Raw genomic sequence first — 14,024 nt, forward strand, 5'->3', positions numbered from 1 at the left:
TTGCCTGAGTCTGTCTTCCTGCAAGACGAAAGTGGCTGGAGCTGCTCATCCCTGCTTCTGCTTACCCCGTCCCATCCCAGCCTGGGCCTGCTGCTCCGAGTGCACAAGTTCCAGATGTTCTATGCCTTTTTCTTCTTGTTACTCTTTTTTGTTTTTATTTTTTTTTTAGTGAGGAACACCAGAAAGATTTCCTGGTTACTCTTAACTAAGTAATTCCTGTGTGAGTTACCACCTGTAGGTTCTTGGAGAAAGGAAGAAGTCAGAGACTCCTCCCGGCACCCTCCTACAAATGCCTTTGCATGACAAGGTGTCCCCACGCCCCGCCCCTGCAATTAGTAGCCAGTATTCTTTTAGCTTGCATTTAAATATTTAAAAAATTTTTTTTCTTTTTGTTTAAGACAGAGTCTTTGTTGCCTGGGCTACAGTGCTGTTTCGTTGGTGTAGCTCACAGGCTATTTTTTTCTATTTTTAGTAGAAACAGTGTTTCACTCTTTCTCAGTCTGGTCTCGAACCCCTGACTTCAAGCAGTCCTCCCTCTCGGCCTCCCAAAGTGCTAGGATTACAGGTGTGAGCCACTGTACCCGGCCAAATATTTAAATTTTTCTCAAAAGAAACTCGCAAGTACTCGGTGACTTATCACCACACTAAATCAAATGTTGCCCCTCCCCCCGAAAATATGTATATATAAGATCTTGGTAAGATAGAAGTAGGGATTTATTGAATAATGGCCTCTTGGACATTTGGCAGATGACCTCCCACTTTAAAAGGTTTGAGTTTGAGGGGCCAGCCTCTGTCTCCTGTCCTAGCTCCTCTGGGGCCTCACTCCTTGCTGAGTTTGTGGGTCTATGGTCTTGTTCCCTTCACCAGGTCATTGCAGTCTGTGCAGTCCCTGGAGGAACAGCTTCCCTTTCTCTTCCCTTGACAGCAGGGCTGGGGAGATGTTTGCAGGTTAGAGAAAGGCCTCACATGGCAGCATTCTGTGGCTGTTAGATGCTGGTGGCACAGTTGCCCTTTGCTGGCATCGTAGCACATTGCCTCTGGGACAGGGATGAACCACAGGGGCTCAGTGAGAACTGCCTTTTCCTGATTCTAGTGGCCCCAGGAGTTGCAGATATGTCTTCGTTCTCACCTTGCCGTTCCTCAGCCTGTTCGTTCATCACTTGGGGCTTTCCCTGCAGAGCCCCTCAAGCTGCCCAGCCAGCAGCTATGAGGGGCTATTGAATATTTGGTGACCACATTGTCCCTTCTAAAGCTGAAAGCTCAAATTAGCTCTGTTGGATAGTGTCGTTCTGGTCTCTTCAAACTGTAAAGGACTGGAGCAGAAAGGCTTCCTTGGAAACATGTGCGGTGGAAGCCCTGCTTGGTCTGATGCTGAGCTGTGTGTGATTAGCTCTGGGCTTCAGTGCTTTCTTCTCTTAAATAGCTGATGCACTGCCAGTGGGTCTCCATTGTAATCCTCTCTCTCTGTTCTGTTTCTTTGGTTCAGAAATAATCTGCTTTTTTTGGACGAACTCAATGGCCCTGTGTCGTTAGATGTTGGGTGTTTTGCAGTCCTTAGTTCTTTGACTCTTCCAAGAAGGTTTGAGGAAGAGCGTGTACTGCTTTCATGTTCACTTCACCTGTTCAGATATCTTGGGGCTTGAACCTCATGGCTGCATGAAAGTCCTCATGGCCTGTCTTCAGATCCCTGATGCACAAATTAGGTCTTGTCAGTAAAAGTGTCGCAAAGGACGAGGCATGTCTGCTTCCTTGGCCGAGGCTCTGAAGCATACGTCTCTACCAACAAATACATGCAAATAACAGGAGAGAAAAACCCAAAGCCAAACTCATATGTTAGAGCAAATGGATGCAAATTTATTCCTACCTGCATCTGTGTATATATACATTGTGTTAGATACAGAAAGAGAGAATGATAGGCTTGTTCATTTTTTGAACTACGTGATTAAATGACAGTGTGGGCTTTAGTGTCAGGCGTGGGTTTGAATCCTGCTCCACCAGTAACTTTGGGTGGGAAAAAAATCACTTATCTTTCCTAAGCTCAGTTTTATTTATCTTATTTTCTGTAAGAATGGTTAATGTGTACAAAAATATAGGCCAATAGAATGAACAAGATCTAATATTTGATAGCACAACAGGGTGACTATAAGTTATTGTATATTTTAAAATAACTAAAAAGAGTGGAATTGGAATGTTTCTAACACAAAGAAATGATAAATGCCTGAGATGACGGATACCCCAGTCACCGTGTTTTGATTATTACACATTGTATGCCCGTATCAAAACATCATACGTACCCTATAAATATATACAACTATTATGTACCCGTAATAATTAAAAATAAAATTTTTTTAAAAAAGAATGAGACAATAGTAGCTTTTTTATAGGGTTGCTTTTATATTAGAGTGAACATGAAGCATTTATTCAGTGCCAGACAGATAATTGCCTATAACAGGATGTGATCAGCACAGATAACAGAAAATTAGGCTGACAGTGGCGTAAGCAATGAGGATGTTTATTTCTTATAGCAAGAAGTCTGGAGATAGATGGTTCCAGAGTTGAGTGGCAGCGAAAACGCCATCAAGATTTTCTTAGGTCTGTTTGCTCTGCCATCTTCAGTATTGCAGAGTGGCTACCACTGCTCTGGGTGTCACTCATCAAGTGACGGTGTCTGCAGCCAAAGCAGGAAGCAAAGTGGACAGCAGCAAAGGAGCTTTCTCCTGGTTCTACTCTCATCAGGGAGGAAGATTCTGCAGAAGCCCCAGCAGACTTGCTGCCGTGTCTCTTTTTAGAGCCAGGCGGCATCCCCACCCTTGGACCAGGCCCTGGCAAAGGGGGCTGGGTAGACCAGTGGGTCCCCTGGCACTGGGCACACCGTGGCCTGTGAAATGAGGTTTTGTTAGGAGGGTAGATGACCCATAATTGCTGCCACCATTTTCAAAAAATACTATTATTGTAGTAAAATCATAAAGCATTTCTAGGTAGAATTTTTTTCAAAACATTCAGTCGCCTTTTATTCCACTAAATAAGCCAGTTTTAACATTTGAATGTATATTCTTTCAGCCTCCAAAATTTTCTATATTATTTACAATGATATAAATTACGTGGTTTTGTCATATGTGCTGTCTCGCTCAAAAATATTTACAGTTCTTCCTTTTTTTTTTTTTTTTAATGTAGCCTAGACTGGTCTCGAACTCCTGGCCTCAAGGGATCCTCCCACCTGGGCCTCCCAAAATGCTGGAGTCATAGGCATGAGCTGCTGAGCCCAGCTCCAGTTGTTCCATGTTAATGAGCATCTTGTGTTTCAGATGCTTCTGAGCCGGCTGAAAGAATTAAAGATAGTTTCTTAATCCTCAGACCTACCCACACGGTCCAACTGAGGCTTATTTCTTAGGCAAGGTGCATGGTGGGAAGAGTGGCACCCACAGCCTGTTCGTGCTCCAGCCCCCGATCCTAGCATGGGATACCGCCACAGTTGAGGCATTTCCCCTCCTAAGATGGCCGTGGCTAGGAACAGATGTCATGTTAACTCCTCCTGGACCGTGGTTTGGCTGCACAGGTCCCTGCCAAGGTTCTCCTGATAGAGTGTGGGGGCCGAGTGGGCCTGGGTCTCAGGGGTGTCGTCTGAAAAGATGGAGATAGAATGCCAGCTCTGGGGGCCCCTCTATGTAGCCAACTTCTGTCTCAGCTCCTGCAAAGCATTTCCTCTATTCCCTTCCGCTGGCACCGTCGCTGGACCATCTCCCCCAAAACTGAGTCAGAAATTGGACTTTTCTATTAAAATATTTGGCTCATCTGCATTTAAGACTTAATCAGAAAAAAATGCAGTCTTGACTCATCATTGGCCTGGTGACTATCTTGTATGTTTTCGAGGGATCAGTGGGAAAATAGAAACCATTCCATTTGATGGTTTAAAGATTTAATACAGGAAGATAAGTGTCCATAAACTCACTGGAAGGCTGGAGGAGTGGGCCATAGGTTCAGCCTCCCGGAATCAGAACACCATAGAACTGATCCACCTGGGTGTTAGAAACTCTGAGCTGGGGAACGCACAAGGCCGAGATGAAGGAAAAGAAGGTTTATTTTAATGTCTGCTTACAGACGGGCTGAGTCCAAGATGGCATCAGCCCCCAAATGGTGGGCGTCTGGGGCTTTTATAGCCAGGTTTGGGCTTTATAGTTGGGTTTGGGCGGGCCCTGAGAGGGGGTGGGGCCAGTTTAAAGAGACAGTTCCCATGGAACCGCCCACCAACCTGGGTTCAGCCCAATACTGGGGAGCACAGCCTCTGCCATAATCAGGAAGGTGGAGAATCAGGGGCTCTACTGAGTTCCAGAATGCTCTGCCTTAGCCACAGTCCAGGGATCAGGAAATCCCAGGGCTTCACCTGCCTCTGGAGAACCACACAGCTACATTGGACCCTGGCATACCTGGAGAAAGAGCGCCTACTGTGTGCTAGGCACAGTTGGAGGAGTTTAGACACGTTAGTGGCCAGGCAAGGGTCTGTGTCCTGTTGGAGCTCGTGTTCTAGCGAGGGGAGCTGGGCAGATGAATGAGTGACGTAGTGTGTTAGGAGGAGACAGGTGTTTGGAGGGGGTGTGGGGGTGGTGGGAAGTTGCAGTAAGCAGGGGAGGCCTCATTGAGAGGTATCGTTTGAGGAAGTGAACTAGCAGGATCGAAGGGGACAGAGAGAGTGTTCTGGGCAGAGGGAACAGCAAGAAGGACACTGCCTTTCGCTGGATGAGGGAATAAGAAGGAGAGGCCTGTCAGGCCTCTGTAAGGACTTTGACTTTGTTCTTGAAGTGCAATGGGAGCCGCAGCAAGTGCAACTTAGGTTGCCAGAGGCTCGTCGCTCTGGCTGCGGTGCTGGGGCGAGGGGACGCTGGGCTGGTACAGTCACACAGGCAGCAGATGGTGGTGGCCTGGGCCAGGCTGGTGACAGTGGAGGTGTTGGGAAGTGTTTGGATTCTAGATACTTATTTGGAGGACAGAGCCAGCATAACCTGCTGATAGACTAGATATGGAGTATGAGAGAAAGAGAAGAGTCAAGTTCACGCCACAGCTCCAGCAGCAGAAAACAGCCAAAGTGCAAGAAAGATGGCCTTGATTTTTCTCCACCTTTCAAACCTCACTTGGGAGAACCTAATTCATGTCCAGAACCTTGCACAAGAGATTTGGGGAAATGTATTTCACTGTCTGGTCCCTACGGTCCAGGCGGGCCCTTTCTACAGTAGTGGGAGTGGGTGGCTGGTGAGTGCCACCAGCATGTTCACCGCAGTTGGCCTAGGCTCCATTTCTGTGTGGTAATATTTAAGACGGATGTTTCTTCTATTAAAAATTTTCCCAAAATACCAGTTTAAGATTAGGTTTAGCTGTGAGAAATAGAGACCCAAAATAAGAGCGGCTTAAACAATTTTATTTCTCTCTGGTAAATGTCTAAAAAGGCACAGTCAGCTAGTGTGGCAGCTCTGCCCACAAAGCCCCAAAGGTCCCCAGTTCCTCCCAGCTTTCTCTTCCCAGGATTTCTAGGGTGCGATCCTCATTCTCATGTTCTCAGTTGAAGACCGGAGCTCCAGTCATCACATCCCCGTCCCAGGCAGCCAGATGAATGAAGGGTTCATGATCCCCCGACTCCTGCCAAGTGACAGAAGCATGTGTCGTGTCTCCTTTAAGGAAAGTTCCTGGGAGCTGCCTTTTTGTTTCTCACAGTTCTCGAGTCTGGGAAGTCCAAGATCAAGGCACCAGCAGACTCAGTGTCTGATGAGGCTTGCCTCTGTGCTCCAAGGATGGCACCTTATTGCTGCATCTCACAGAGCAGAAGGCAGAAAAGGGACAAACACTCCCTCAAGTTCTTTCCTAAGGGCACGAATCCCATCCATGAGGTAGGGGCCCTTGTGACCTTACCTCTTAAAGGTCCCACCTCTTAGTAATATCGCACTGGGGACTAAATTTCAACATGAATTTTGGAAGGACACAAACATACAAATGACAGCACTGCCCCATAACACTTACGATTACATACCATTGTCCAGAAAGTAATGACTCAGTTACCCCTGGCCTCAAGGAGGCTGAGAAATATGGTCTTTATATTGAATGAGCACGTACCTTCTGAAAAATCAAGGTTCAACATCATGAAAGAAGGAAACAGTGGACATTGAGGAACAACCAACAGCTGCTGTCACATCTGCTTCATTTACTTTAAGAATGTCTGAACAACTGCTGGCCCCAACTGGGACGGAGAAGTTGCAACTGCACGTTGGAAAATGTACATCACTTACAGAGGCAAACCCCCCACCTCCAGCTGAGACACCATGTGCTGTTGCTATATCCACTTCATTCCGTCCACTCTCAGTCTCCTTGCCTCGCTTTCCTGTCATACTCATTGGACAAAACCCCAATTTGGGATAAATCTAAATGTTGGCTGGGTGCAGTGGGTCACCCCTGTAATACCAGTACTTTGAGAGGCTGAGGTGGGAGGATCACTTGAGGCTAAGAGTTTGAGACCAGCCTGGGCAACATAGCAAGACCCTATCTCTACAAAAAATTTAAAAATTAGCCCAGTATGGTGGTGTGCACCTGTAGTCCCAGCTACTAGGGAGGCTGAGGCAGGAGGATCACTTGAGCCTAGGAATTTGAAGCTACTGTGAGCTATGATCATGCCACTGCACTCCAGCCTAGGCAACAGAGCTAGACCCTGTCCCTAAAAAAAGAGAGCTATCTATGCTCTTCCCTGAGACCAGACCCTTTTCTGGGCCACCAGATCCTACTCCCTCTTGTCCACTGGAGGGATATTGCTCCAGCAAACACCTCCCCTCCCACCCCACACATATCAATCCCCTCTGTTAGATGCCCCACAGGATACAAGTACAGTTGTGACCCCTTATCCACAGTGGATATGTTCTAAGATCCCCAGTGGATGCCTGAGACTGCAGATGGCACCGAACCCTATATGGACTGTTTTTTCCAGTACATACATACCTATGATAAAGTTCGATTTATACATAAGGCACAGTAAGAGATTAACAACAATAAATAATAATAAAATAGAGCAACTATAACAACATACTGTAACAAAAGTTACGTGAATGTGGTCTCTTCGTCTCTCAAAATATCTTCTTGCACCTACTCGCCCTTCCCGAGATGACGCGAGATGATGAAATGCCTGGGGGACGAGATGCAGTGAGGTGAAGGACACTGGCATTGTGACATAGTGTTAAGCTGCTGTTGACCTTAGAAAGGTCTGTCCGGAGGTGGGTCATCGAGCCCCGTCAGCGTTGATGCCTGCGTGGCGGGAGCAGACGATGCCATGACTGCCGGGCGGGTTGCACCTACAGCCTGAGTCTGCTGCACAAAGGGAGGATTCACAAGACGGAATGGGACAGCGAGGAATGGTGAGAAATGTAAAACTGAGGAGTTGTTTATTTCTGGAACTTTCTATTTAATATTTTCGGATCGAGGTTGACCGCAGGTAACTGAAACCAAGGAAAGAGAAACCTCCCGATAAGGGGCGCTCCAGTGTGCTGTTACGGTCCGTCTTGGAAACAGATTTGCCCTCGGGGGTCACATCCATCTCAGTTATTAACATCACCTCCTTTTTGGCTCCCCCTGGCGGCAAAACTTCTTGAAAGAGTTGTCTTCTCATCTCTGATGCCTCTCCTGTCACTCCAGCCAGCCTGTCACTGCTGCAGCCAACCAGCTGCGTCAGGGTCACCAGTGATGTCCCCTACGCCAAACCCAATGGTGAGTTTTCAGTCCTTTTACTGAATTCATTAGTCACATTTGACACAACGGATGGCTCCCTCCTTTAAATGCCTTCTTTCTTGGCTTCAGGGTCATTGTCCCAACTGTCCCCTCTCACCTTGCTGGGTTTGTTCGTCATCTCTTTCCTGCTGCCTCCTCATCTCCTAAATGGCTCTAAATGGGGGAGGGCCCAGGGCTCAGGCCTTCTGACCTTCCTTCCTCTTGTCTGGCCACCCTCGTCCCCTGAGCGATCTCATCCAGAGTCATGGCTTTAAACCCTCTCGCTAGTGCTTATCTCCCGCCTGGACCTCTGTCCCTTGTCCCAGACTAAGATCCAGCCGCCCACTCGCTGTCTCTTATATGTCTAGGGGGCAACTCAGTCCTCAGTACCAATTTTGGGAAAGTACAGGAAACAGAGAAACATCATAAAATAACCCCTGAGAACGCAGTCAGCAAAACCCAGACTGTGTCTACAGGACGAATGACCCAGTTTCCTCAGCAAACAAATTTGTAAGGGGGAAAAAGGGAGAAAGATGCTATAGCTTAAAAGAGACTGGAGAGAGAATGTCAATCAGTTGCCATGGATGGGACTTATTCGGTTACTGATTTGAGAACCACAAAAGAACTGTCATCGTGAACTCTCCATTCAAAGCCCTGCAACGGGAGATCAAACTTTAGCATGACTTCTAGCAGCCTAAGGCCACATCCCTGAGACAACCCAGCCGCCTTTGAGTTCCTGTTTGTTAAAGCTCAGGGCTATCAACAGAATTCACTGCTTTTTCTCCTTTTCTTAGAGCATTTACTAAAGAGGGCTTGCAGTTATGATGTGTATCTCCCACAACTCTGAGTGTCTCAAGAACCTGAAAGCCCTTCCTTTGAAACGTAATTATCAGAAAGGGCAGGGCCTCTGTCTCCAGTGTCTACAGGAGTATAGAATCCTAACAATAATAATAATATACTACTAATAATAATTAGCTAGCGGACAGAGCTGGCCAAATTGCATTTAAACTGACCAACCCAGTTATTTTTCACTGGCGTCCCTTCCTGCTCTGTCTCCCTCCCTACTTCCTCTTTCTCCTCTTTATTTTTATGTTTTTATGTTATTCATTTATTTTATTATATTTTATTTTTAGAGACGAGGTTTCGCTCTGTCATGCAGGCTAGAACCTCAAACTCTTAGGCTCAAGCGATCCTCCCGCCTCAGCCTCCCAAGTAGCTGGACCTACAGGCACACGCCACCACACTGTTGTTTATTTTTTTAAGCTGTGATAATGATGTTATGGTTATATTTTTCAAAAGAATCCAAAGAAACCTATCCAGACTGTAATCACTGGCCCCCACTTCCAACACTATCACATTTGGCCAAACTTACATCCTCTCTTGTCAGATTTTCACATTTGCCTGTTAAATGATCTGTCAGTTTCTACACCACCCCCACTGCCACCCCCGGCCAGTCTGTTCAACCTAGAAGATGGCGTAGGACCCTCCCCAGCCTCTGTGGCCTGGTGTCCCACTCTCCTCCTGGGCCATCCCGCTCCGGCAGCACAGGCCCTGCTGCTTCCGTGCTGGAAGCACGAACACTCCAGTCAAACCCTGCACTGAGAGTCTGACCAACACCTCCAGCTGTAGGGCTTTTGGGATACTTTCCCCCTACCTAGAACCCCCTTTCCCCAGATGCATGCATATCTGGTTTCCTGCCCTCCTTCATGTCTCTGAGACTCCCTGTTACCACCCTGCATGAACTAGTAAACCCATAATCATGTAAATTGTGATTACCTATTTCCTTTTTTGTCTAATATTCCCACTAGAACACAAGCTGTGGAGTAGAGATGGTTTTCTTCATGACTGTATCCCCCAGGACTTAAAATAGCTCCTTGCACGTAATAGGCACCAAAGAAATGTTGGTTGGAAGAATGAAGGCATGACTATCGCTGTGTGAAGGTTGTCTGTGTGTGCTAAAGAATCTATAATCACATTTGGTTTGTTTGTTTGAGACAGAATCTTACTCTGTTGCCATGGGTAGGGTGCAGTGGCATCATCATAGCTCACTGCAACCTCCAACTCCTGGGCTCAGGTGATCCTCCTGCCTCAGCCTCCCAAGTAACTGGGTCTACAGTTGTGCGCCACAATGCCTTGTGAATTTTTCTCTTTTTAGTAGAGATGGAATCTCATTCTTGCTCAGGCTTGTCTCAAACTCCTGAGCCCAAGCAATCCTCCTGCCTCCCAGAGGGCTAGGATTATAGGGGCTGGGCCTATAACCACATGTCTGAGCAAATGCACGAAAGAAAACAGATATGGCTGGAAGGTCTTGTAGCTTCTTCCCACAGGAAGAATGTCCCTCACTCTTCCAGGCAGAAGAAAGGATTGGACTGACCTTGTGGGTAGGGCTTTGAGCCCATTCAACGTACTGTTCTTGTGGCTTCCCCGCTGAGTGTACAATTAGCACTGGTGTTTTACATGAATGTTCCATGAATGCTCATGAATGCTGAAAGGATTATACCCATTGGCAACCGCTGCACATAGGGAAGTGCTGGTATCTTTGGGACCCCACGACCCTAATGACACATTTGAGCTAAAAGTCTCTCTGATCGTTTTTCTGATTACGCTGTGTGGCAAAGCGAGGCCACCTCCACTTGCAGGCACTCCTTGGGGGGTTTTGGATTTGTTGCCTCCCTGATGTGGCTAAGAAGTACACCCCTGTTGAAAAGCAGCTCTTAGCTTGCTGTTGGGTTCTCGTCAAAACTGAACACCTGACAAAGTGTGTCACAACACACCCCCATAAAGGCCTTGGGACTCATATTACCATTTTGGGGGTGGGTTAACTTGAACTCAGCAGCTAACAATGTGGGAAGCGCCCAACCAGCCTCTTTTGTAAGGTAGCAATGCTACATTCAAGTATGCAGCTGGCCTGGCCCCAGTGGCATTTGGCTGCATATGAAACTAAGTGGCAACTATTCTTCTGGGGGTAATTTTACCCTCTGCTCTGCAGCCTAAAGCAAACCCACTAGCTCAATGGGGCTCTCAGTTCACAGAGGTTCCCCTAAGTGCCTGCGCCCGGTTCACAGGAGATTCGGCTAAGCTGAACCCAGTGATGTCCAGCACCGGCGTCATCTATGTGGTGTGGAAAATGCTTGTGGTCGCCCCACTCAGTGGGCAGAACTCAAGGCCATTCTCATAGCTCTGGCCAGTACTCCTTCATGAGCCTTGTCCTATTTTTACCAACTCTTAGGCTGTTGACAATGGCCTAGCTGTTTGGTGTGCCACATGGAAAACTACAGACTGGCAGATTAAAGATGTCCCTCTTTGGGGCCACGAATTATAGAAGCAAATCACAACTGCTGATTGAACCCACCTGGTCACTCACATAGGTGCTCATGGTAAGGGCCTGTTCTGTGACAAGACCAACTGGAATCAAGGTGGGGATTGAGCCTGCACTGCCCAGAGTGTCACCTTTGCTGCTGGACTGAGCACCACCGCCACAGACAGGGCACCAAGTAGAGGACTGTGTTTCAGATGCACAAGCTACCACTGCACACTGCCAGCCTTGCGGCTCCTAATAAAAGTTGAGCTGTGCTGCAGCACAATTCACAGTTGCAAAGATGCGGAATCAGTCCAAATGCCCATCCATTCATGAGTGAATCAACAAAATGTGGTATATGTATACCATGGAGTACTACTCAGCCATGAAGAAGGATGACTTAATGCTTTTTGCAGCAATTTGGATGGAACTGAGACCATTATCCTAAGTGAAGTATCTAAAGAATGGAAAAACAAACACCATGTGTACTTGTTATTAAATTGGAACTAACTGATGAGCACACATAGAGGGAAATAAAACTCAATGGAAATCAAGCAGGGGAGAGGAGAGGAGGGGATGGGCATAAACCTACCTAACAGGTACAATGAACACTATGTGAGTGACTGGCAGTTTTAACTCAAGCATTACAAAAGCAATCCATGTAACCAAAAACATTTGTACCCCCATAATACTTTGAAATAAAAAAAAATTGGCTGGGCGCGGTGGCTCACACCTGTAATCCTAGCTCTCCGGGAGGCTGAGGCAGGAGGATCGCTTGAGCTCAGGAGTTTCAGACCAGCCTGAGCAAGAGTGAGACCCTATTTCTACTAAAAATAGAAAAAAATTAGCTGGGTGTGGTGATGCATGCCTGTACTCCCAGCTACTTGGGAGGCTGAGGCAGTAGAATTGCTTGAGCCCAGGAGTTTGAGGTTGTGGGAGCCAGGCTGATGCCACGGCACTCACTCTAGCCCAGGCAACAGAGCAAGACTCTGACTCAAAAAAAAAAAAAAAACAAAAAAAACCTGAGCCATTTGTCTCTCAGTGAAGGAGGCCACATTGCACAGGGTGAGGCAGTTGAGTCCATCCAACCTTCCACCCGCTCTTCGGGTTGGTGGGTCACTGCTGTTGACACTTTCTCAGGTAACAATGTTGCTGTCTCAGTCCAGTTGGCTGATTCTGGCCACCCCATTGTGGCCCTTGAAACTAATCCTTGTCATATTTTCTGCTTTCTGGGCATGTATGTCTAACAACCTTTTATCATGATGGGCTCAAGGTAGTCAGCGAACCTTTCAGACAGTCCGCCATCCACAGGCATCTGGTATTGTTGAGTGTCGGGGTAGACTCTTCAAAAATCAACTCAAACCATTCCTGACTGAAACCATTGCCTTTTCCTTGTCCATGCACGTTAGTAAGACAGTTTGGTCACTGAATATGGCTGTTCTTAGACAGGGATCATTCCCTCTTCGCCGCTCCCTGGGTGCTGATCAGGATGAAAAGGCATATCCTGTTTATGGGTGTTGTATAGACCTATTTTGAAAATTCAAGATTCCCTTCTGGGCATGATGTTTCTTTCTTTCTCCTAATGGGAACCCCAGCCCTCCTGGTTGGTCCATCCTCTGGTGGCTGCCCAGGCAAAAGGGTGCCTGGGGCCACAGTCCCCAACCCCGGGCCGTGGCCCAGTACCGGTCGGTGGCCTGTTAGTAACCCTAAAATGGACTAAGATAGGTCTGTTCATATCTTTTGCCCACTTTTGGATTAGATTGTTTGCCCTCTTATTATTGAGCCTGATGTGTTTTGTGATTTATTTTTTCTTGTGAGCTCATATTAACACTTTCTATGTGGGAGCTTTGGGGGCCTGGTGTATTTCTCCTGGAAGGATTTATATTTACGCCTGTCAGAAACCCAGAGGTACTACAAACATAGGTCCCCTTTAAATGAAATCCTCCCTTTAGTGTCTAGGGCACACAAGGAATATAATTTTCTGCCCTTAATTTTGCTGTGGCTGTGGTGATCTTATTTTCTGAACAACAACAGCATCAAATCAGAATACATGATCACAATACAAGCACTTATGGGGACAAAGGACCAGGGTATCTGGACTTATGACTTCCTAGGAAAATCCAGACTGTGTATAGTTATGGGGCCATCTTAACTCTGAATTTTAGAGCCTGGCAGTGCTAAGTGGACGAAATTTGGTGGTATGACTTTTTCCAGTAAAAAAATAAAATCACCTGTCATTTAACTCAAAATACTTTATTTTAGATAGTGTGATTGTGTTCTTTTTCCCCTTTCTTTTATTTTTAATTGACCAATAATAATTGCATATATTTATGGGGTAAAATGTGATGTTTTGATATATGTTTACATTGTGAAATGAGTAAAGCAAACTAATTAACATACCTATCACCTCACGTACTTATTTTTTTGTGGTGAGAATGTGCGTGTTATTTTTAATCAATATCCTAGGGATGGTTAATTAACAATTGAAGTACCCTGTTAGGGAATATAATCTCTAGGAGAGGTTGATTAGCTTTGAATGATTCTATACAGATGCCCAAGTTTCAGAATGCTTCCCCGTCTTTATTCTAAATCAACACCAAGACTATATAGGTTTTACTTTGGTGAAATAAACAGTATCCATGATGTCTGGATTGCCTAGAAATACTGTAGTAGAGAGGCGACCTACACTTGCAGGAACAGGATATAGAAATCTGGGGGTGTGCACACAATGTGTATGCCCTTTGTTATGGTGATCTTGGTTTAGATTCCAAAACAGATGTGCTCAGAAAATCATCTGAGAATTACTGTTGCTTTACTTCAACTAGATGTGTCAAATCATGCCCCTAAAATGGTGTTTGATGTGTATAGAATAAATCTTTCATGCAAGGTTTGGTCTGAGTTCCTGAAAAAAAAGGGAGCTGGGACTTTATCAAGGTTACAAAACAGTTTACATAACTGTTTTTGAGTGCACTTGCTACTAAATGTTTACATA

This window comes from Lemur catta, chromosome 22 (genome assembly GCF_020740605.2).
Source record: "Lemur catta isolate mLemCat1 chromosome 22, mLemCat1.pri, whole genome shotgun sequence".
NCBI lineage: Eukaryota > Metazoa > Chordata > Mammalia > Primates > Lemuridae > Lemur > Lemur catta.